Below are 23,863 nucleotides of genomic sequence, written 5' to 3' on the forward strand. Positions count from 1 at the left end.
TGAGGCAATCCGGCTAGAATTTCCACGGCGGGTCGGTCCCTCTCTGGAGCTTTTTTCCAAAAATTCTCAAATCTTTTCCAAACTTCTGGGGCTTCACCCAGATGTTCTTTTAAGGTTCTTTTGGGGTCCACAGCTCACCCCAAGGGTCCAGAAGTTCTGTGATGGTCCTTGGGGGGTGCGGACTTCAACTCCCAGAATGCACCTGCCGCAAACTCCTTTTTGGCCACTGGACAGTGGTCAGCTGGTCGCTTTCTTCAGGAGTTGGTGCAGGGGACTCTGGTTAGCAATTTTTCACCTGTAGCAAACAGGGAGTCCCTCCTTGAACCAGTTGAAGCCAGGCAAAGTCCTTCTTGTGGTGAAGCCCAAGTGTGCAGCTGGTGCAGTCCTTCTGAGTGCGGGTTCCAGGTGCAGGCCAGGGGTCCAGCAGGGCAGTCCTTCTTCTCCTTAAGTTCTTTCTTCTTGAAATTTGGTGGGGATCTGAGGTGTGGGGGCAGGTCTGCCAGTTTTATCCTTGCTCCTGGGTGAAATGCAGGGGGGCCTTGGCTCTCCAATCAGGGACAGGGTCGTCCCCCTGTGATGACCACTTCCTGGGAAGTGTGGCAAAAATCCATCCCAGAAGGCAACAGTCTCTAAAAATCCAACATGGATGAATCTGATTTTTGGAGGTTACATCTGGCTGAGCCCACCCACTGGTGTGGCTAAAAATCATAAACACACCCCTCACCTGCCCTCTCCTAATCTAATCAAGGGGGCACCTAATTGTCTGGGGTTGCAGGATGTGGGGGTGTTGCTGGGTGCTCCAAATGTCCTTCTCTGCCTTTGAAGACCAGTTTGGCAGCCCTCCCCCTTCCTGCCTCACCATCTGCTGAGGGGACATTCTCTCCCCCAAGCACATTCCTTTGTGTGAAGCCAGGCCACTTCACACCTCATCAAGGCAGCCTGGCATAAGCTGCTGCAGGCTGGCCAATCAGAGCACAGCAGCAAAAACAATGCAGAGCTGAAATTGGCAACTTTTTAGGTAAAGTCTAAACTTTTTACCTGAACAAGTTATATTAAATCCCACAACTGGAAGTTGTGGGATTTATTACAACAATCAATTTGATACCAAATTCTTGGTATGTAACATTTAAGGAGACTTTAAAATTTTAAATAAAGTCTGCCCATTCTAGCCTATGAAGGCAATTTACTTCCATGAGGGAAAAACGAATTTGGCTGTTTTTACCTCACCAGGGCTTATAAATCTATTTTTATAAAGTCCCTGCTTATAGTTACATGGCACCCAGCCCTAGGGGCACATAGGGCACACCTTAGGGGTGACTTATATGTAAAAATAAGGTAGTTTAAGACTTTGGAAGTACCTTTAATTCCAAAGTCGAATTTGCATATTACTTTAATTTAAAAGCAGCCAGCAAGGCAGGCTTGCTTTTAAAATGACACTGGGCACCTCAGCAGTGCACCTAGGTGTGCACCACCTATGCTGTGGTCCCTAAACCTACATGCCCTACCATATACTAGGGACTTATAGGTAGGTTAACTTAGCCAATTATAATTAGCCTAATTTGCATATCCATTTTACACAGAGCACAGGCCCTGGGACTGGTTAGCAGTACCCAGGGCACCATCAAAGTCAGGAAAACACCAGCAAAAAGAGGAAAATGGGGGCAAAAAGTTATGGGGCCTCTGCAATCAGCCCTGTTTTCTCACAACGGTCATGGCGGCGGATGATGGTAAGGTGGCGCTGCTCTCAGCAGCAGCGCCACCCCAGAAAAACACCGCCGACCGTATCATGAGCAATGATACAATCTGGCAGTGTTTTGCTGGTGGATACTGCTGCTGGCAGTAGTGGCGCATCCGGTCTCCTGCCAGAGGACCCCCTGCAGCAGGTAAGTCGGGTTCTCCAACAGGAGAGGGGCAGTGGGGGTTGGTGTGTGCGTGTGTGGGGGGGTTGTGTGTGGGGGTCTGTTTTTGTATGCCTGCATGCGGGTGTGAGTCAAGTTGAATGAGTGCATGAATGACTGAATGTGAGTGTACGTGTATTTTGTGTGTTGTGAATGCGTGTGTGCGACAATGTATGTTGGTGTGTGTTGCTGAGTGTGGATATGTATGTGTGCATGTGTGGGTGGATGTGGGTTTGCGTGTGTGTATGAGTGTGTATGTGTGCGCGTGTTGGTGTGTAAATGTGCGGGGCAGGAGAGGGAGGGGTAGGGTGGGGAGGACTCTTTGGAGGGGGAGAGGGCGTGGGAGACAACTATCAGTGCAAGGGAAGGAATTGCCTGGCACTGATAGTGCCTACCGCCATGGTTTTCATGGCGGTATGCTTGCACAAAAACCATGGTGGTTGGCGGGGTCATAATCCAGAGGGTGGGATTGTGACAGCTGCCTGGCTGGAGACTGAAGTCTAAAGCCCAGCAGACGTTACAACCTGGTGGACGGAGTGGTACATTGGCAGTTTGTCTTGAGACAAACCGCCAATGTCATAAATTGGGAAAAGGTACCACCAGCCTGTTGGCAGTACCTTTCCCCAAATTACTGCCAACCACCAAGTTCTTTTTCCTGAAACTTTTCTTCACCGGGACGAAGTCGCAAGTCGGATCGACCTCCCTGGGACCATCTTCAGATACGCGTTACTGGAGACCTCGGTGAAGAATTCTACCTCCCGACTTAGGCGATTTTGCGTGACGGAAATCTTTATTCAGACTGAACTTGAAACTGAATACGACTTCCCTAAGGCATTCTTTGAATTCGCTGTGCTGGAAGCCTCGGTCAACTTTTTCAGACATTAAAACTTTTTTGGAGCTTTTTCTCTCTGATGTCAGACAACCCTGTACAGCAAGCCGATTTTGAGGTGACGTCATCAGATTGCCTTCCCTCGTGCCCCCAGTGGATTCCTGGAAATCTGAGGTTCCGGAGTTTGTGAGTGGGATGAACCTGCACATCAGGACGGGTTGCGGTCAACCGTAGCCAGCTTGACTCACGTCGTTGGGTCAGTCCACTAATGGAGCTTTTTTCCAAAAGTTTTCCAATCTTCTTCAAACTTCTGGATCTTCTTCCAGAAGGTCCTTGAAGGTCCTTTAGTAGTCCACAACTCACCCCAAGCTTCCAGACATTCTGAGTTTCTCCTTGAGGGTTAGGACTTCAACTCCCAGAATGCACCTGGCTCAAATCCAAAAATGCCCGCTGGACACTAGTCAGTTTCTTAAGGGCTTGATGCAGAGGACTTTGGTCAGCTATTTTCTACCTGTAGTAAACAGAGAGCCCCTTCTTGAAGCAGATGAAGACAGGCAAAGTCTTTTTAGTGGTGAAGCCCAAGTGTGCACCTGGCGCAGTCTTTCAGAGTACTGTGTCCAGGTCCAGGTCAGGGGTCTAGCAGGGCAGTCCTTCTTCTTCTTTGTCTTCTTCCTTGTAGTGATCTAAAGTGTGGGTGCAGCTCTGCCATATTTACCTTTACTCCTGGGGTGGAAAGCAGGGAGATGGGTAACTGTCCAATCACAGACAGGCCACTACCCTCTTGGATGACCACTTCCTGGGAAGTGTGGCAAAAATCAATCCCAGGGAGCAACATTCCTCAAAAATACAAAATGGCAGAGATTCAATCTCAGAGGCTAGGCGTGGCTGAGCCCAACCAATGGTGTGCCAAAGATTTCCTTAGCACACCCCTTTCCAACCCTCTTCTAATCTAATCAGGGGTCACCTGGCTGTCTGGTTGTGCTGGAACTGGGGGAGGTCCACTTGCTGGCCCAAATGTCCTTTCCTCTTTTGAAGTACAGCTTGGCTGCTCTATCCCCATCCTGTTTCATCTTCTGCTGAGGCAGTTCTCCTCCCCCAGGCACTTCATTTGTGTTCAGCCCAGGCCACTTCACACCTCATGAAGGCAGCCTGGCCACGCTGCCAGGGTTGGCCAATCAGAGAAGGGCACTACAGAGCTGAAACTGGTAACTTTCAAGAAGAGTTCTAAAACTTGTTCCCTGAGTTAGTAATATTAAATTCAACAATGGCAAGATGTTGGATTTATCATAACAATAGGTTTGATACCGAACTTGAAATATCTAGCTCCTTGTAAGACTTTATTAATTAAAAATAAAGTCTCCCATGTTAGCCTATGGATCCAGTTCACTACAATGAGAGAACATTTATTTAGTTATTTTTCCCTTACCAGGGCTTATAAAACATATGTTATAAGGTCCCTGCTTATAGTTACATCGTACCCAACACTGGGGGCACCTAGGGTACTCCCTAGGGGTGACATATATAAAATTAAGGTGTTTTAAGACTTGGGAAGTACTTTTAGTTCCAGAGTCGAATTTAGGGTTAACTTCAATTTAAAAGCAGGCAGCAAGGCAGACCTGCCATTAAAATGACACCGGGCACCTCAGCAGTGCACCTATGGGTGCACTACCTATGCTAGGGTCCCTAAACCTACATGCCCTACTAAATACTAGGAACTGATAGCTAGGTTGATACAGCCAATTATAATTAGCCTAAATTGCATAATCCTTTTTACACAGAGCACTGACCCTGGGATATTCATCAGTACGCAGGGCACAGCCAAGAGTCAGTAACAAATATGTCCAAAAAGTGGGTGGATGATCAGAGCAAAAAGGAGGACTTTCCTCCAGCTAGCTATTCTTGATTCAAACCACTGACAGCCCTCCTTCCTTAGAATAGCTCACATGAAATAAACCCTTTACTAGTGTGTGGTTTAAAACAAGGTAGGAAATATAGAACATAAGACCAGGACAACCCTATGTGGCCACAGGCAGTGGAGTCAACTTTTAAGATATAAACATTCCAGTGGGACTCATTCAAAACTTGAAAGCCCCTTAGTTATTTAAAGGAATCCAATAATCAATAGCATCAGCTAATGTTTGAGAAGAACTGGAGACCAGAAGTAACAGCAATGGCCAAATGCTGGTTTCTGCCAATTATATATATTAGCAGTTTAGACACAGTCTTATGTGCAGTGGGTGAACCAATGGCAGAAAACAAAATGCTCAAACTTGAAATAATGTTTAAAAACACATATACATTAAGACACTGTGTAATCTCCTGGTTTACACAATATTTCTCAATATCAATTGTGGTATGCTGTAAATTCAATCACAGACCCTGATTCTATGAATTTAGACTACAACCAGGAGGGGGTAAGTCAACATTTTTACTCTGTATGAATTTAAGTGTCTCCTCAGGACTAAGCCACCTGACCATTCAATCTGCATATAATAAATACAGAAACCAGATAGCATCCTTAGTCCCAGTAGAATCTTGGTCTAACACTCTGCCGAAGGTAGTGCATTAAGAAACCAGTGGGGGTCTGGTTGAACCTCTCAAAACGTTTGTGGGAATACCCTTAGTATTCAATGCTCTGTATACAATATTATGAGATGGGATCAATATGTGTGTATCTCATAAAACAGCCTCTCTCACCACAAAGTATGTGCAGTCAGTCATATTAATGTGAGTGCATCAATAGCCCATAATGTATCAACTACCATTGGGTACAAATCTCATATGGCCAAGCAAATAACTACACCACATGTGCCACCCATCACAATCATGCCATAAGTTATTTATCTTAATGGTACTCAATATCTAGTTCAGGGCATGCTACATCAACCCAAAATCACCACTAGTGAAGACGCCACAGTGCCAAAAGAATCTCTGTGTATCATGGCTTATATTCACACAGATTACATTTACTACCCTCATGCCAAGTCTACAAATAAAAGTGCAGCTAAACCTCTTGTTAGCCCATGTCTTTGAGCAACAGTCACTGTCTTGCGCGGTCAAAGACTGCATGGGCTAATGAGAGGTCTAAAAGCACTTTTCGCACGGTGGTGTCTTCTATGCATTGTATAGTAAAGATCCTAATAGCATTTCGTAACAAGTCTGTGAAAGGCTTAAAGGCAAAAGGGATCATTTCTGGACCTCACGGTTTTAGAGGCCAAACTCTGAATACCTTTTCCACACCAGACACATTTCCAGCAGGCCATCAAGTATTCCGTTTTGAAAGTGCTTTTTTATTTGAAGAACTTAAGAGCATGGGATTTCAGCTTTGAGTATGTGACAGCAGGTGACTGATCAGTCTGAGCTAGAATGTTTCTAAGTGAGTTTGAAAGGCTTGTCACCTGCTGCTAAAGTACTCTGAGACAATTAGATAACCAGAACCCTTTTAAATATATTTAACTACTGGATTTAACAGGAGGTAAATGGTTAGAAATGTGCTTTTGGTGTTGACTTCCTTTTATTATTAGGAGTACCATAAGGGCTATTCACAAAGGAATCTTCCACTTGAGAGTTATTTACACATGCACGCCTCCACCATGCACAGTTTTTTATGAATCATTTTACAACAAATGCAACAGTGATATTATCAGTGATGGTATAAAAGATGTCACGAGTGCTGTAATATCTGAGATAATTAGCTGTGCATGGCGCAAGTTTAGATACCTTAGGGCAGGATTTACAGTTACTTGAAATAACGATAACTATAACTGGCGAATTTCTAAGGTTTTGTATGAGAGAACCTAACTATAACCTCCCTGTAACTTTTGTTTTAATTCAGTGAATTTCTATACTGAAAAAACCAAAGGTTAAAGGGAAGTTATAGTTAGGTTCTGAATTTAGGCTCATAAAACCATAGAAAGTCAGCAGTTATCATTGTGGTTAACTCAAGTAACTATAACTCGCGCTCTAAGGTAATTATAACTTGCACCCTCGCCATGCACAGATTTCTCAACAATAATTGTATTTCAAATGTTGCAGTAAAATTATCAGTGATGCCATAGAAGTTGTCATCAATGATGTAATATGTGGAGTAATTATCTGTGCATGGCGCAGGTGCAAGTAATACTTACCTTAAGGTGCGAGTTATAGTTACTTGAGTCAACCATAACTATAATTGCTGAATTTCTATGGTTTTGTATGAGTAAATTCAGAACCTAACTATAAAGTCACTGTAACCTTTGTTTTTTTCAGTGAATTTCCTTGTTTTTTAAGCCACACAAACGTATTTATAAACAGGCCGCGCATGGCCTTGGGCCACAAACAGGAGGGTTTGTCCGCAGGGCCCTGCATATAGCCAGGCGTGTCAGCCAACCCTGCAGCATGAGGTTGCATGCAGTGAGTGTTTTTTTCAATTTTTCTCTGAAACCGCAGTTCCAGCAGTGGAACCGTGGATCTGGACCCATGATTCCATTGTTGGAAGCGCGGTTCCGTGGATCGGTTTAAAAAAAAAAAAAAAACCAATTGTTTGCCTATGAGAGGTCCCTAAGGGACTCCTCTATCTGTCCTATGGGGTCAGGATACCTGTATCGTGACCCTTTATGTATTTTTGCACTCTACGTTTCCCACCCCTGAGCCGATGCGACAAACAAAATGGTGGCCTCAACTTTTCTGTTCAGTTGCAAACAGCCAATCAGGTCCTTGCTTTTTCCCCTGATCCGTGAATCTAGACACGAATCAACTGGCCCGGATCCATGGAGGATCTGCATTCATACTTTTAAAACAGTAATATCTCAGAAACTACTGAATGGATTTGCGCCAAACCACAAAAAGTGTGATCTGCACAACAGGATCTATCTTCCTGACAAATTTCAGTTATTTTGTTCAGCAGTTTGGGCTGTAGGATTGTCTAAAAGTCCTATGGAAAAATAATGGAGAAAAAGTGTTTGGGCCCCTCCCTGTCTCAGCCCCCACTTGACAGATCCCCCTGCAACTTTCCAGGAAGCAGCTGAACTGACCAAAGAATAGGTTTTGAAAATTTTGTGAAGATTTGGCAAGCCGCACCAAAGTTATAGGCAAAACAAAAAAAGCTCTGTCTATGAAAACCAGGTCCTAACTATAAAAAGCTAGTGGCGACCGCCATTACATATTTTATACATATATATACTTATATATTAACTAGGGGGGGGTTCCCATTAGGTCATTAAAGTTAGGACCTAGTTTCGATATCAAAAGTGTTTTTTCACTTGCCTTTCTCTTAGGCACCGCTTTACGAATCTTCACGATTCTCAAAGCATTTGCCAGCCACATCAGCTGCTGCCTGGAAAGTTTTGGGGTGATCCATCCAGGAGTGGCCGAGAAAAAGGGGGGGGGGCAAAACATGCTTTCCCCATTAAATTTTCCATAAGGATTTTGAACAGCGATAGCGCAAAAACTACTGGACGGAATTACACCAAATTTATTTTACAATCAGAGTCACGGTGGATGTGTGGATCTGTCGTAAAATTTAAAAAAATTAATCGTGGTCTTCTGCGCTTCGTTACTATAATGCCCCTGGGTGGGCCAAGTCCCAGGGCTACTGCCCATGGGCCATGGCCCATGGCCCATCCAAGTGGTATTTCTTTTGGTAACACGAAAGTATGCACTTTTTAATTGGTTTTTAAACCCCCTTACTGCCATCAGGCCTAGAGACAGAGTATGCTGATCCTCCCCACTTGTATCTATGTTTAATGTTTTTCAAGGAATCAGGAATGTATCTTGAGCCCTAAGATGTCTACCACCACATCTTGTTGATATGTTAGCAGTCAGTCATATCTCATCTGGAGATCTGATGGCACTGTGGATTCTCCACAGCATGAGCTACACAAAGTTTTTGAGCCTCAAGGGGAATCAGAGGAACCCTTCAATCTGGTCAATATCTATGTGGGAAAGCCCTCCCCTTGGGTAATATTACTATTGTAAATCAGACCCTTGAGTCTTGGGGAGAAAATAGCAACATTGTTTGTTAGATCTTGTATTTTTCATTGGACTACTTAGGTGGAAGGTCGCAAGAAGAATACGTGTGGGATTTCTTTAGTGTTAAGGCTTCCAACATTTTTGGCCCATTGACATATATTGTAGTGAATGCCTGTTTTTGAGGGCCACGGCAAGAAACATAGAAAGGGACATAACAGATTATAATCACAATATTAAGCATTTGTTGGTATTGCATACTAATTTTAGGAATTGTGCACCACAGTGATGCACTGCTTATGACCAAAAATATTACATCACCAATGCCATCAGAAATCTATGGTGATACAAGTTATACTTATGTCAGTTACATATCATTGGTGAGTTTCAATGTTTTTTTGGTTTTAAATGTTAGTTTTTTAGTATTAAAAACCCAAGTATAACTCCATTACAGTGTTTGTTTCTTTTAGGTTACATATGTGTATAACTGATTCCTGAGTATCAATATGGCTTCTGCCACATCCTTCTTGATGTGGTGGCAGTCAATCACAGCTCCTCAGGAGATCTGTCTGGCCTTGTGGATCCTTCCAGGTGTGAAATATACAACGATTTTAGCCTTAATTACACAAAAACTACTGAATGGATTTAGACCAAACCATAAAATGTACACTTTCTGGACCAAGGTCGAGCTTTCGGGCAAACGTGGTGTAAATGCATTCAGCACCGGGGGCTGAAGCTGTGTCTAAATTTTCTGTGGAAAAATGAATGGGGAAAACACATTTTTGGAATCCCCTTTTTTCAGCCATCTCTAAACGAATCACCCTGAAACTTTCCAGAAAGGAGCTGAGGTGGAAGAACATTTGTGTTTATAGAGAGAGAGAGAGATAGACTTATAGTCTTATAGTTTACGTATGTTATGTTATCTTAGTTATATTGAAAAACCTCTAGAGTTCAATGAAGTGAAGTTAGAGTTGTGTAACTAAAATGCTAGCTTACATTAAAAAAAACTAGATATTCATTGAAAAAAACAAATGTTAAAGTGTTGTTATAGATAGGTCTTCTAATAAAATAAAAACTCTTGGTTAAAAAACAAACAAAAAAATTACCAGTTATAACTAACTACAGATGCTCCCCCATCATGCACTGCTTATGACCTCACATTTTATGTCATGCATGACATGTTAAATTAAATTAGTAATGATATCAGTGATTACAACTGTAATGACAAACTCTGAATCTTTGAAGAAAAAAAACTCTGATAAATTAGATAGCTGGTGGGAGGATGGTCTGTTAGAAACAGATGAGCATTGTTTCCTAAAGACAGATCATTGTAGGCTATCTACCTTATACCTTCTACTGGCTGTCCATAAAGATTTTAGAAAACCACCTGGTTGACCTTTAATCTTCACAAATTGAAGCCTGTTTAAGAAAAACATTCACTTACATAGATCACATTAAGTCCAAAGGTAGAAACATTAGTCTCTTATATCAGATACTCCACCGAATATTTGCACAGAATCTGTGATGTAAGATGTGAATTGGAGTATATAATGTTGATGTATCTTTCATTCATGCAGTATGCAGATGATCTACGAGCCTGTGAGCACTGCCTAAGGTCTAGACAAATTAGACTATGACCACTCCCTGCTTTTGAAGATGATTATTTGGTGTTTAGAAGATGACTTCTTTATTTTCAGTGGCAAACTATCTCACCTATTGTGGGTAACTGCCATACATAATACCTTGCTGCCAACTATGCTAATTTGCATACGCCTAGTGGAAAAAGTAGGTACTACATGGTCGAGACCTGGAAATGTACATCAACAACATTAGTTTTTCGGGGCACTATGATTTATTTTTCTTTTGGAAGGAGTAAGAAAGTTCAGATGTCTGTTGACTCTGTGAATATCAATGATTGTGAGTTCACTTACCATATGAGTAGACATGAGGCTTTGTTCTTAGATGTGTGTCTTGAAATTGAAAGGGAACAACATTACGTCATCATTATACAGAAAACCGCCAGCAAGTCAAAATGTATTGCATTGCCTAGTTTCCATCCGTTGCCCCAAAAAGTAACGAACCATATAGTGACTTGGGCCAATCAAAACTTCCACACACAAAATAAATATGATCTAAAGCAGGAGGGCATTCAGAAACAATGTTGGATACAGTGGTTGACAAAATATGTCAACAGAAAAAATAAGATCTATTGTTTGAACCTCCCAAAAAGACTGGGAAGGTATTGAATTCTAATGTGACTCCTTACCATATTAAGCTCTGAAAGATAAAATAAATTTGCAATATTTTAAATAAATAAATGAAAATGAAGAATGGTCTACGGAGATATACAGGGAGATAATGAGCTATTTTGCGGTAAACAAACACACGGCCAGGGTAGAAAATATTTGGGACACATTCAAGACTACCTTTTGGGACTCTATAACTTCTATAGATATTCTACAGAGGAAGCAGTTATCAGCCCACAGGTCTGGGTTGGAATTCAAACTCAAGATCTGCTAGCCAAAGTTACCCTTGAAGAACCCCAGATGGTTGTTAAATCTCTGGCTCACATGGAGGCATCTGGTGAAAATGGTTTATTTGCTGAGTTTTTTTAGGCAATTTGCAGTGGTTTTGAATCCAGAGCTATTAAAGTTGGCCAACTATATTTTGGAAGGGAGTGCAGTTCCAGCATTGTTCCAAAAAAGATAATAATAAAGAAAATATGAATTCATAGAGGCCCATTAGCCTTTTGAATGTGGATTATAAAATCATTACAAAATTACTGGCCAACCGAGTGAGTAGGATTTTAGATTCCATTATTCATCCATATCAATGTGGTTTTATTGCTGGTAGACAGTTATTTTCAAGCACAAATTATCTACTAGAAGTAGCTGGGTCTGTTGGATTCGTGGCCTAATGCTTCCACTGTAGGGGCCTGTGTTTGACCTCATGGTCACAGGTTCAAATCCTTGCAGATCCACTCAGCCTTTCATCCAAAATTCTGAGGTCAGTAAAATGAGTACCATTGAGTTGGGTAACAATAAACTTCTGTTATTCAGCACCAAGAAGCCTACAGGTGAACATGCGCTTTACAAATACTTATGTTATGTTTCTCACAAATAAAAGTTCTTGGCCAGGTTGTTTTATTAGATGCATATAAGACATTTGACTTGGTTTCATGCAATGGCCTTTTTGTCATCCTTAAGAATTTTGGGTTCCCATTAGACTTACTCAAATAACATTATGACTTTATAAAGGGGAAACAGCCCAAATTATTTTTAATTCTCAGAGTATTAGGGCCTGCAGAAATACCCGGGGAACAGGGAAAGGATTTTGCTTGTCGCCTGTTCTCTTTGCATTGTTTGTAGAGCCCCTAAGAATAGCAGTGAGGTCCAATGCATGCCTAGAGTCACCTATCAGTGGTAGGACTAAAATCAAATTATATGCAGATGATATAGCTCTTTTTTTAAACCTGATATAACAAACTGAGAGAGGGTTTTTAAAGTGTTTAAATTATTTTAACAGTTGGATGGGTATAAGATACATAAAATAAAAAAGAAATTCTATTGTGTAATTGTATGTTCAACACTTTACCCGCAGAACTTCATTCATTAGTCAATTCAAGGGCCAAAAGATACTTGGACATAAATGATACAGAAAACGCCAATGACCATTTTGGACTGAATTATTCTCCTCTGATTCTTGGGGTGAAGGTCCTTTTCTTAAAATGGGATCAGTTACCTCTCTCATATTACCATACCTCATATTGCTCACACAGGTTTTTTAAATCCCTGAGAGAAACTGTGATTTAATTTTTTTTTCTCAATCTAATTTTCCAAGAGTATGAGATTTTTTTTTTTTTTGCCTCACTAGATAGCCCCAAAAGAATGGTTATTTAAATATTATGATATTCCAGTAAGAGATATCTATTTTGTAAAGTTAACTCTATTAGATAAATGAGCTGTTTCCGTGTGTGAAGGGTAACGGGTACATTAAGGTTTTGGATTTTTTAAATTCTGACCCCTGGAACGCTTGGGACGAAATAGAACCATCTATCAGGCACTTTAAAAAAATGGCTCACTGTTCATGGGTCAATGTAAGTTGGATGTTAGCCGAATCAGGTGTAGTTTGGAACTGGTAGATGATTTAATAGAAACTGGAACCTAAAGGTCTATTAGTAGCTGGATCCGTATCGCTCGGCAAAGGAAGACCACTGAGTTATATCTGAAGGCTCTGGATAAGTGGCAGTCCAAATAGGGTCTATAGATAATGCAGGATATGTGGAATAGGATACATTTGTTTCATTTTTCTTTAATGAATGGAGCAAATGTTCACAGATTGCAATTTTACACAAAGTAGCTTCATTATCAGGCACTGGCTGCTTTGCATACAATTAATCCCCGGGTACCCAATAGGAACTTTAGGTGGTTTTTTGAAGGGGGGGAGAACTGAACCCATATTATTTGGAGTTGTCCCAAAACAGTTTGCTTCTGTGCAGGGATCCAGAAATATAGTTTTCATATTTTATGGTTGACCCAGCCAGTTGAATTTCCTAGAACGGTTTAGTGCATAGGTAGAAACTCAGACTCTTGTGACATGTCCAACAGAAATTGAAAGGAACAACAGAAAGGTGAGGAAATGGGAAATGTGCATTATAAAACTATTTATTTGCTGATTTAGTGTGCATCTGACAATAATTGAATATCTTGTTATTCTTGAATATTTTGGTTGATTGTAAATTTGGATTTGAAAGATTTATGAACTGTTCCAAAAAAAAAAAAAACATAGAAAATGTATCTTCTACAAAGCGTTTCATTGCCTCTAAAACATTCGAGGCATTCAAGTTTGGTATTACCTGTGATTAATACATAAATGCATTTAGTAACTGTTACAATTCTGACATGCAGATCCAGCTATTTGATCTATGCACTGAAATGTCTGTGTCCAAAGTTTTACATTGGCAGCACAATACCAGTACACAAGCAGGATTTACAACATTTACGAGCCATTGGAAATGGAGATTTTTCCTCTTTAGGACCTAAACATCATATGAATGTACATAGAAGTAACACAAAAGGTCCATGTTTTGCATAGATATGACCCCATAAATTTGAAAAGGTGGCCACAGGTGAGTTTATTATACTGATTAGAGTTTAAATACATAACTGAAATGATTTTTTTAGGGACCCATGGGTCTTAACTTCAATGGAGAATTGCATGCACATTAACAAACCAGATGTGTGGCCATACTCCCTATTCAGGGTATTTTTAGAATGTTTCCTATACAGGACATGGCTCACAGGTCTATTTTGTATTTACATTACTTGTTCTTGTTTTATGTTTTCACACAGTATGGACAATGTCTGATTGACCTCAACACTGAGGAAGCACACCAGTATGAAATACCTATGTGGAGAATTATTACGCTTAAATGATATGACTGTCAAAGACGTGGCTCTAATTGTGATGTTAATTCAACTGGCAATGTCTTTCTAACCCTTGGCATGCAATTGTGCAAGGTTAAGCCCACGTGGTCATGATGACATGCAAATTTTCCTCTAGATGTCAGGACAATGATAACAGCTTCATTTTAAGATTAGACTATTCTGTCTGGAAGTGTGATTCCAAGACTGATAATCGAGCCACAAATACATTTGGAAATAACATTGTCATTATCTTGCTAAAAAGAAGTTACATTTGAGAAATGTATGCATTGATCATTCTAGATTTCAGTGTGATAATATGAATTGGAAAACCAGAAAGGGAGCACCCTGCCTCACACTCCAGCATGCAGTCAGCCCCAGTGCATCATGGTAAATGCAGTACAGGTGTGTTTTTTATCCTTAAAGTAAACTAAAGTTTTTCACCTTAGTAGGTGCAGCAAGTGCTGTTAATCTCTGGATATGTGTTTCTGGGTAAGCCCGTCATCAGCAGAGAGCAGCCGTGTCTGTGGGGTTGCTGGAAATGCTTCCAAAAGTCCTCTCAGGTTTCTGTACCACTCAATGGCACGCAGGTGCTTCAACCAGAGCTCGTCAGCTTGTTGGCTCAAGGGAGCCTTTTTAAACAGGAAAACCAGAAAGGGAGCACCCTGCCTCACACTCCAGCATGCAGTCAGCCCCAGTGCATCGTGGTAAATGCAGTACAAGTTTGTTTTTTATCCTTAAAGTAAACTAAAGTTTTTCACCTTAATAGGTGCAGCAAGTGCTGTAAATCTCTGGACACATGTTTCTGGGTAAGCCCTTCATCAGCAGAGAGCAGCCTTGTCTGTGGGGTTGCTGGAAATGCTGCCAAAAGTCCTCTCGTGTTTCTGTACCACTCACTGGCACACAGGTGCTTCAACCAGAGCTCATCAGCTCATTGTCTCAAGGGAGCCTTTTTAAACAGGAAAACCAGAAAGGGAGCACCCTGCCTCACACTCCAGCATGCAGTCAGCCCTAATGCATCATGGTAAATGCAGTACAAGTTTGTTTTTTATCCTTAAAGTAAACTAAAGTTTTTCTCCTTAGAAGGTGCAGCAAGTGCTGTAAATCTCTGGACACGTGTTTCTGGGTAAGCCCTTCATCAGCAGAGAGCAGCCTTGTCTGTGGGGTTGCTGGAAATGCTGCCAAAAGTCCCCTCGGGTTTCTGTACCACTCACTGGCACGCAGGTGCTTCAACCAGAGCTCATCAGCTTGTTGGCTCAAGGGAGCCTTTTTAAACAGGAAAATCAGAAAGGGAGCACCCTGCTGCACACTCAAGCATGCAGTCAGCCCCAGTGCATCATGGTAAATGCAGTACAAGTTTGTTTTTTATCCTTAAAGTAAACTAAAGTTTTTCACCTCAGTAGGTGCAGCAAGTGCTGTAAATCTCTGGACACATGTTTCTGGGTAAGCCCTTCATCAGCAGAGAGCAGCCTTGTCTGTGGGGTTCAACCAGAGCTCGTCAGCTCGTTGGCTCAAGGGAGCCTTTTTAAACAGGAAAACCAGAAAGGGTTTTTCACCTTAGTAGGTGCAGCAAGTGCTGTAAATGTCTAGACACATGTTTCTGGGTAAGCCCTTCATTAGCTGACGAGCTCTGGTTGAAGCACCTGCGTGCCAGTGAGTGGTACAGAAACCTGGGAAGACTTTTGGCATTTCCAGCAACCCCACAGACAAAGCTGCTCTCTGCTGACAAAGGGCTTACCCAGAAACACGTGTCCAGAGATTTACAGCACTTGTTGCACCTACTAAGGTGAATAACTTTAGTTTACTTTAGGGATAAAAAAAACTAACTTGTACTGCATTTACTATGATGCACTGGGGCTGACTGCATGCTGGAGTGTGAGGCAGGGTGTTCCCTTTCTGGTTTTCCTGTTTAAAAATGCTCCCTTGAGCCAACGAGCTGACGAGCTCTGGTTGAGGCACCAGCGTGCCAGTGAGTGGTACAGAAACCTGAGAGGACTTTTGACAGCATTTCCAGCAGCCCCACAGACAAAGCTGCTCTCTGCTGATGAAGGGCTTACCCAGAAACACATGTCCAGAGATTTACAGCACTTTCTGCACCTGCTAAGGTGAAAAACTTTAGTTTACTTTAAGGATAAAAAACTAACTTGTACTGCATTTACCATGATGCACTGGGGCTGACTGCATGCTGGAGTGTGAGGCAGGGTGCTCCTTTTCTGGTTTTCCTGATAATATGAATTCCAAGAACGCCTTTACTGTTACAAGATGGTCGATCTAGTGAACCCAACATGTAGTGTGACTAGTAATCATGTGACAAATTGTGACTATCCTATATGAGTGTGTGATTCAAAGATTGAAAAATGCTCATAATATATGGTTGGAAATAACATTGCGATTGTCTTATTCTTTATCATTTTAATTTGCTGTTTAGTAACATTTATTGAAAGAGCATTTTTCTGTTTCAACGGAGCTTATCTTGTGAACACAAGATGTAATGTAAACTAGCAATTACGTGGTCAGTGGAGAAAATGTCCGTTATAAATGCAATTGTAGCATAATGGATATCATTGTGAACAAAACTGACATTCCAGCTGAAATGTGTCCTCCATTCATCAATGAAAATGTAAACTGAAATAAAGCATGATTTCTCAAACAGCATCCTCATCTTTATTGCTGAAATATGTTGTGGGATGACAAAACAAATTATTACTGGAATTAATTAGGCAGTTACAGTTAAGATCAAGTCCCCATAGGAATTTTTTTTTTTGTTTTTGCTAATAGCTTTGCTGCCAATTGACAAATCTTGCCGAAATTGTCAAAACTAATGTGGCAGTCAATTCAGCTGCTGTCTGGAAGGTTTTGGGGTGATTCATCAAGTTCGGGCTGATAAAAAGGGCAGGTCACAAGACTAGGACTGGACCGAGTGGGTGGTGTCATGCTACCTGGAACTCCACAAAATAGCAAAACAATTGCAGTGCTACATGGAGTTCCACAGGTGGGCAGAGTTCTCCGTTGTGCCCGTTCGTGTTATGTTTTACATAAACGCAATGCAAAGTATGTCCTTGCATTCAAAATTGTACATGAAGGGCACCACGTGGTTCGCATGGGCATGGCCATCTTATTTTTCACTCTGTTTATGGTGCTGGGCCTGTTTTTTTCATTCTTCATTAAACTTTTCAATCATCCGCCCTTTTCATTAATCTATTCCTCATTTTAATTTATTGTATTACTTTGTCTTTTTGTGGCCATCTATTTTTACATTTTTTTTTCCTGCTTTTTGTGACTTTTTGTGTTTTTGTTTATTTTTCCCTTATTTTTTTCTTCCTTCTCCTTCTCCTGTTTCGTTTTGCCTTCACCCCACCACCCAGCACCATGGCAGAGCAGAGTGGTTCCGGCGAACAGGGGAATGGCAGGGCCAGGTCCCCCCAGACAGCCTGCAGCAGCCACCGACCTTGTGGGCAGCGATGCTGCAAGGGGTGTAGTCTCAGCCCATCTCTAGTGAGGAGGAGGTAACAGCACTGTTTTTATGTGCAGTGCCAACTTCCTTCCATGCTAGCAGCACGCACTAGGCTTGGGACAGGTTACTTCCTGCAGTAACATCGGTTGGATTGAGCTACAGTGCAAAGGTGTGTCTGACTCACTTCCAGGTCCAGCACACCACCCAGCAGCTGACACACCGCTGGGCGGGTATCATCAACCACGAGCATGACTTGCTCGATCTGCTAGGCACTGAGATTCCACTGCTTGGTGAGTATTAATTATATTATTTATTGTGTTTGTGCTCTACAATGCTAACTTATTTTCTAAATAGCATGCTGCTCACACTCATAGGTAAATTTATGTTAAGAATATTATTATGTGATCCAGTTTTAGTTAGACAAGTGTTCGGCGCTACCTAATCGTACTTGTAGGCGCTCGCTTTGGCTGATTATTTAAGAAGTCATTGTAATGCACACTCCTCTGTCCTCCAGTCACCATAGTGAATTTGTGATATCAGTGAGTTAGCATTCTCTATGGCTTTCCTTATCTAACTCATACAGTCCCAAGCAATTTCACAGTGATGTGTGGTACTTGTACGCATCTATGCATTGCTAAAAAGGGAGACTGAGTTAGTCCATTAAGGGGGTTGAGAAATGAGAATAGAATTAAATATAATTAATTGCATGCATTTGTTCCAAATGTTGTTTTTGTTAAAGAAATTTTGAATAGGGATTTTAGGAGTATAGCCAACTCAACGATAGTTGATCTTACTAGTACCTTAGGCAATCTAAAACAAAATTAGATAAGTACAATGTTACTGCATTTGCCTCTTATAATGATTTTGTGGAGAATAACTGTACCACTAATCCATTTTTTTGTCTTCTTTACTTCTTACATCAGCACCCATGGGCAAGAAGAGGGACACCACAGAGGCGGTTCTGGCAGGAACTGGGAGGTGCCGACCACCAGCACAAATTCTACAGGCTCGAACTGGGAGCCCAGTGCTGATGGAGCAAGGGCTTGGAAACAGTGACAACGGCATTACTCAAGAATGTTTTGGGAGGCAAATGGAGGCTGCTCACTTACTCCCTCCTGGTTCTTCAGAACCCGAGTCTCCGGTGGACTCCATGCTGTATCACAGCTCAGCCATTCAGAACCTTCTAATCTCATTAACAAAGGAGATTAGAAAGAAGATTGAGGTCTCCTAGCATAACCAAGGGGAAATTAGGGAAGCATGTGAGGCTCTGGAGAGCAAGATGAACATATTAACAGAGAAAATGGGTAGGCTGGAAGTGGTGGTGGAAGAACAAGACAGGTGGTTGCTCGCAAATAGTCAAGACATCTCTCAACTGAAATCTGGGTAGAAAGTCCTTCAGAAGTTGGAAACGTTGGAAAATAATTTGAGGAGGAACAATATTAGATTACTGAATGTCCCCAAAGGGGAGGAAGGTGAAGACATTAAGGGCTATGTAATCTCCTTGATTAAAGAGTCCATCCTGACCTTGGCTCATTTAAATCTAGTAGAATATATTTAAGGAATCCATCAAGATCCCGTTGAAAGAAAGGCTGGGAGGAAGGTTCCCAGGAAAATACTTATTAACTTTGTAACATACTTAATTAAGGAGAAAAGTCTTTCAAAAGCCCTTAAAGCGGGCAGTTTTTCAAAGGGGGATTGGTCTTTTCGCATGAGATCTGATGTGTCAAAGGCGACATTAGCCAGACAGTGCGAGTTGGGGAACTTCATGCAGAAACTCATGTGCTTAGGTGTTATGGTACAGATGAGTTTTCCGGACGCCTTAAGGATCATGTGGAATAATAAGATGTATAATATTAGGGATCCTGCTGAAGTTCATGCTCTGATTGTACAGATTAAGGCATTGCATTAGTTTTTTTTAATTTTATTTTTTGGAGTTGTCTGGAAGAGTGCTCAAATGGGGTGACTTTGTGTGCCCCCTAAGGAAGAGTGGAGGGTTCCCAGGGATGGGGTGTAATATGGGGGTTTCAAAAGTGTTTTGGGTTTTTTTTTTTCACTAAATATGGGAGCATGTGGGAAAATGGGAAAAAATAAGGCCCTTATTTATACTTTTTGGTGCAAAACTGCACTAAAGCACTTTTGCACCAAAAAGTTTAGCACCGGATTGCACCATTTCTGTGCACCAGCCGGGCACCATATTTATGGAATGGTGCAAGCCGGTGCAAAGGGTAGGCTAGAGTAAAAAATAATTACTTTAGTCAGGTGGGGCTGGTGGTATAGAAGAAGGGGGTTTAGCACCAAGAAATGACTTTAGGCAAGTTAGAGTAAAAGAAAAAGACTAACCAGATTAGCGCCATTTTATAATGCTAAACCTGCCATGTCACATGACTTCTTCCTTAGAAAAGGATAGGGAAGAGAGAGTTGGTTGGCCTGGAAGCCCAACTGGTAAAGGCCAAAACAGATTTAGAATTATTTCTTGGAAAAAAAACAGAAGAAGATGGGATAGTAGTCAGTATGCCCACTATGAATATAGGGAAGGTGTAGCAAGCTTTTAGCCTGGTAGACTAAGACAGACAATGCTAGGAACTATATTACAACAGTTAGATCTGAGGTTACAGGATCTCTCTGTATGGAGGAGTCTGAGATAGAGGAAGCTAACTAAATACTATCTTGCCTTTTCAGTTAAAAAACGTGAGGATTCTTCTACATGATAGATCTAATTATACTCCATTTTGGAAAGCAATGACTCAGCATCTCTTGAAGGCGGGTGACAGCTTTTTATATAAGTTTTGCCATCCGAAATACTTCAAAAACGTTTGTTTGAAGATTCTGAAGGATGCTTGCAGGGTTTGGTTGCAGATTCAAAGGAGCTTTAAGGATAGCTTATTTTAGCAATTTGGCCCCCATTTGGGATTCACCGGGCACCACTGATTGCCTTATTGATAAGTTAGCATTTCCACTAGTGGTTAACAGGGTGACAAAATGGGGCAAATCTTGGAGGATTCTAAGTTGAAACCATGGCCCAAATTTGAGGAACTTGCAGGATACAGGGGGGCATATTTATACTCTCTTTGCGCCGAATGTGCATCAAAATTTTTGACGCACAATCGGCGCAAACACTGCCCCATATTTATACTTTGACGTCCAACCCCGCGGGCGTCAAAGTTCCACCATGTGCGTCATTTTTTAGAAGGGGGAACCTTCCTTGTGTTAATTATATGCAAGGTATTTGTTCCCTTCCAAAAAATGACTTTAAGGCCTGTGCGCCTTATTTATACTGTGACGTCATTTTGACGCACAGGAGGGGACAGGCCTTAAAAAAACGGCGCCCAGCTTGATGGGCGCCGTTTTTTAATGCCTGGGTCAGGGCAGGCGTTAAGGGACCTGTGGGCTCAGAAGGAGCCCAGAGGTGCCCTCCCATGCCCCCAGGGACACCCCCTGCCACCCTTGCCCACCCCAGGAGGACACCCAAGGATGGAGGGACCCATCCCAGGGAAGTTAAGGTAAGTTCGGGTAAGTATTTTTTTTGTATTTCTTTGTGGCATAGGGGGGCCTGATTTGTGCCCCCCTACATGCCACTATGCCCAATGACCATGCCCAGGGGGCATAAGTCCCCTGGGCATGGCCATTGGGCAAGGGGGCATGACTTTTGTCTTTGCTAAGACAGGAGCCATTTCAATGGGAGTTGGGCATCCAAAAAAATGTCGCAAATCGGGTTGAGGCCAAAATTTTGCCTCAGACCTGACTTGCCCCATTTTTTGACTCCCAAGCTGCATTTTCCCCTACACCGGCGCTGCCTGGTGTGAGTCATTTTTTTTGACGCACACCAGTCAGCTGCGCCCGCTAACGTCATTCAATAAATAAGGCGCCCACATGGCGCTTTGGAATGGCGTTAGCCGGAGTTAAATTTTTTGACGCACATCTGCGTTGGCGCAGTTGTGCGTCAAAAAGTATAAATATGGGCCAGGATCTCTAAGTTTAAATACTATTATTTGACCAGCTGGGCTACCACTCTCCAGGTAGAAGCAGTAGGGAAGAATATCTGGGAGGAAAAATTACTACAGATATCTGTCCATAAAGAAGTTGCAATGTGGTATCAGGCAATATTAGGGGCCGCGGATGAAGAGGTGTCTCTTTGAGAGGAAGTGGGGGGAGGTTTTTCCAGCTCTAGATGTTGGTACCAAATCTGTTTATTTTAAGAAAACTCATTTGTTTACAATATACAGAGTAAACTGGTCTACAGAGAAATTGTCAGCTTTAGGGAAGATAAAAAAAGTTGTCCTCATTTTGGTGACGGAAAGGCAAAGGATTTGCATATGATCTGACGTTGCCGGAGGCTTGCAGAATTTTGGGAAGCCGTTGAAAAAGTACTGAAGGGTGTAATAAGCCCAGAGATGGAGGTAAGCCTTCCGTTGATAATTTTCAAGATGTGTTATGGGGCAACTCACTGTAAGAAGTTCCCTATGCACTATAAGAAATTGCTGTTAGTATTGATTCTCTTGGCCAGGCAAGAAATTTGCTTAAAATGCGCTTTGTCATCATCCCCTACAGTTTTTCAGTGGCTGAAGTCTATTAATCGTTTATGCAGTTGAGAATGTGTGGGTCCTTCTAACAAAAGGGACAAATTCTGGTCTTTTTGGGAAAATGCCCAGCAAATTATTAATTTCCTTGGGGTTTATAGGCCAGACTGAAATAGTCCAATGATTAAAATCTCTCTCCTTCCATGAAGTTATGTCTGGGCGCAGACTAGCTTGCAAGGATGTATGTATTTTTCGTTCGTATACTAGCCGCTATTCGTCTAGTGTGCAGAGAGTGGAGTAACACATGTCAAAAGGTGTGTCTTGGCTGTTACTGCGGTGTCTCTCCCCATAGACATACGTTTATGACCCTCTCCAGCCTGAGTGGTAAATCATGAGGACAAAAAAGAAAAACACACATAATGTACGCTACAAAATGGTGGCTTCATGGAAATAGGAAAGAACAGAAGGTTAAAAGAAACAATGGGCGAAATGAGCAAAAGGAAAGGATGCATGGGTAGGTGAAAGGATGCATGGGTGAGTATTGGGCAAATGGATGGATGATGAAAGGATGAGTGAAAGAATGGGTGGATAGTGGATACCGAATGGATAGATAATGGATTGTGAAATTTGGTGAAAGACTGTATGAGAGAAAGTAAAGCTTAAGTCATGGTGGCTATGGGTGAATGTAGTAGAAAGAATGAAAAGATGATTGAGTAATTTCTTGGATGAATAATCAAGGGAATTCTTCTGTAGAGGGGCATGCTGTTCCCCTGCTTTGCATACTTTGTTTTATTGTTCTCAAAGCTATGGTTCTAAGTGCAGGGTATATTAATTTGTATTCTGTCCCTTGAATCATTGTATTTGTTAAACAAGTCAGATATGTATCCCTCCTAGTATCATCATTCATCAACCCCCTCTCTGCCCATTGCATTTTGCCACCAATGACCAAAAAAGTGCAGTACAATTTGTGTCTGCAGAGTTGGCTGTGCAATGTGCGTCTGCTTCACTTAATGCAACATTTACAACGTTTTTAATGCATTGCAACCAAACACACAAGGGGGCATATTTATACTTTTTGGTTTTGCACCGGCTTGCACCATTCTTGAGCACCAGCCGGGCACCATATTTAGGGTGTGGTGCAAGCCGGAGCAAGGGGTAGGCTAGCATTAAAAAAAATGGTGTTAGCCGGGTAGGGTTGGCGGTATATGAGAAAGGGGTTTTGCACCAAAAAATGACATTAGGCAGGTTAGAATAACAAAAAAATACACTTACCAGTCTAGCATCATTTTCTGATGCAAAACCATCCATACCACATGACTCCTGTCTTAAAAAGACAGCAGTCATGTCCACCACCCCAATGGCCAGCACAGGCAACCAGGCTCCCCTGGTCATGGCCATTGCCCACAGTGCCATGTAGGGGGCCCATTTCGGGGTCCCCAATGGAACTTTAAAAAAATACTTACCTGTACTTACCTATACTTACCTAGGATGGGGTCCCCATCCTCCACTGTCCCTCTGATGTGGGTGGGGGTGTCCCTGGGGCATGGGAAGGGCACCTGTTGGCTTATTCCATGGTGTTCACCATGGAAATAGGCCCACAGGTTCCCTAACACCTGCCCTGACCCAGACATTAATGATGGTGCAAAGCAAGCTTTGCACCATTATTTGACCCCTCCTCCCCCATGCGTGATTTTCGCACGGGGGATAAATATGGTGCTAAGGCCATAGAGTCATTTTTTGCACAGGAATGCCTACCTTGCATCTTATTGACACAAGGTAGGTTTCCACTTCCAAAA

Source organism: Pleurodeles waltl, chromosome 10, assembly GCF_031143425.1.
Source record: "Pleurodeles waltl isolate 20211129_DDA chromosome 10, aPleWal1.hap1.20221129, whole genome shotgun sequence".
NCBI lineage: Eukaryota > Metazoa > Chordata > Amphibia > Caudata > Salamandridae > Pleurodeles > Pleurodeles waltl.